Raw genomic sequence first — 2,616 nt, 5'->3', positions numbered from 1 at the left:
ATGAAAGACGAAGAAAGGCTGAGGAACTGTTTCAAATTAAAGGAGAATAAAGTCATATGACCACTAAAGGCAAAGAGTGATCTGGAATTGGACCCTAGATCATAGTTTTTAAAAAATTGCTATAAAGGACATTATGGGGCAATTGGTGAAATATGGATATGGTAAGATTATTAGATAGAATATTTGTTCATGTTAAATTTTTGACTTGATAGATGTTCTCTGGGTTGTATAAGATGATTTCTTGCCCTTAGAAAGTACAAACTTTTGACACAAAGGGACATGGTGTCTGCAACTCTCAAATGGTTAAAGAGAACAAATTATCTATATATGTATACACCTATCTACCCTAATCCTATATGTGTGCATATATCACATATATATTTAAGATAACGTAGTAATATGTGACTGCATTTAACAATTACAAATCTTGGTAAAGGATATGCAAGAATTATTGGCACTATTCTTTCAACTCTTCCATATAATTTTGAAATTATTTCAAAATTAAAAATTAATAAAAGTAATACATTTGAAATGTTCAAATGCATTAGAAGCCTACAGTGGCATTTTTTTAAAATCAGAACTGTCTCATTTTAATGTATGTCTGACAACAAAATTTGATTCACTGATCAGTGGCTTGACCCCATCAAAAATTGCTGGTATTTTTCCTAATAACATAGTTTTCTTTTGTGACTCTTATTCCTACCAGGTTCAATTTTCCCAGGCCAATTTTGTGATCTAAATTTTGTCGAGAAGATTTAGGGTCTTCCTTCCATTTTTAGTCAATAATAATCTTTACTACATGCAATATTAGTCTTTGTCAGTTTCATTTTCTGTTGCTTATTTCTACCAAGTAAAAATTTTTTCGATTTTCAATGTTACCAATAAGATTTAATTCTTTAGTTTTTTCCCCTGATATTAATCCATATATAGTTTAGAAGGGTTTTCAACCTGGCTATACTTCTGAATTACCTATGAGGCTTGTGAAAAAGATATGTTTCCCACTGCCAATGCCTCTAAGACTCTGAATTAATAGGCCAGGAGGGATCCATATCTGTATTTTTAACTAGCTCTTCAAGTTCTGTAGCAGTTATTGGCCATTGCTTGATGTGGAGCCCAACTTGCCTTGTGTTATTGGTAAGAAATATTGTAAACTCTCTGGGCTTTGTTATCCTTATGATTTTAATATTTCAGTTCCCCATTTGACTATGAGATTTGTGAGGAGAGGACCAAGTTCATGGTTTCTATATGGCCAGCATACCCATTTGTTAGGTTAGGAGGCAAAAATGTAAGCTGATTGGCTGTTGGTTCATTCAACACCTTGAGTATCAGTGTCAAACGAAGGAATGACTTTTTTTTTTGTGGTAAAATGTACAAACCTGTAATTTATTATTTGAACCACTTTTAAGTGTACAGTTTAGTGACATTATGTGCATTCACATTGCTGTGAATCGCTGCTACTCATCACAAGGATTTTTCGTCATCCCAGACTGAAACTATGTACCCATTAAGCAATAACTCTCTGTTACCCGCTCCCAGCCCTGGTAGCCACTCTTCTCCTCTCTGTCGCTGTGCAGTTGACTGTTTCAGGGACCTCATATAAGTAGGAGTCATGCTATGTTTATCCTTTTTTGTCCTTCTGATTTCACTCAGCATAATGTCTTCAACCCTGCGGAAGGGAATGGCTTCTGTATTCCAGTATTGGAATGGAAAACATTCCATGTTCATTTATGGACCTGGTTCATTTATGACATAGGATGTATCAGATGCTTTATCATAAATTCACATGCTAGCAAAGTAATGCTCAAAATCCTTCAAGCTAGTTTTCAACAATATGTGAACCGAGAAATTCCAGATATACAAACTGGATTTAGAAAAGGCAGAGGAACTAGAAATCAAATTGCCAATATCTGTTGAATCATAGGAAAAGCAAGGGAATTCCAGAAAAAAAATCCACTTCTTTATTGACTATGCTAGAACCTTTGCGTGTGTATAGATCACAACTGTGGAAAATTCTTCAGGAGATGGGAATACCAGACCACCTTACCTGCCTCCTGAGAAACCTGTATAAGAAGTAACAGAAATGAACATGGAACAATGAACTAGTTCAAAATTAAGAAAGGAATACGACAAGGCTGTATATTGTCACCCAGCTGATGTAACTTATATGTAGAGTTCATCATGCAAAATGTTGGGCTGGATGAAGCACAATCTGGAATCAAGATTGCAGGGAGAAATATCAATAACCTCATATATGCAGATAATACCACACTTATGGCAGATGAAGGTGAAAGAGGAGAGTGAAAAAGTTGGCTTAAAACTCAACATTCAAAAAATGATGGTCACGGGATCTGCTCCCATCACTTCGCGGCAAATAGATGGGAAAACAATGGAAACAGTGACAGCCTTTATTTTGGGGGGCTATAAGATTACTATGGATGGTGACTGCGGCCACGAAATTAAAAGATGCTTGCTTCTTGGAAGAAAAGCAATGACAAACCTAGACAGCATACTAAAAAGCAGAGACATTACTTTGCCAACAAAGGTCTGTGTAGTCAAAGCTATGGTTTTCCAGTAGTCATGTATGGATGGGAGAGTTGGACCATAAAGAAAGCTGAG

This window comes from Bos indicus, chromosome 8 (assembly GCF_029378745.1).
Source record: "Bos indicus isolate NIAB-ARS_2022 breed Sahiwal x Tharparkar chromosome 8, NIAB-ARS_B.indTharparkar_mat_pri_1.0, whole genome shotgun sequence".
In the NCBI taxonomy this organism is placed as follows: Eukaryota; Metazoa; Chordata; class Mammalia; order Artiodactyla; family Bovidae; genus Bos; species Bos indicus.
The sequence above is the reverse complement of the archived record's forward strand: the minus strand, read 5'-3'. Positions refer to the sequence as shown.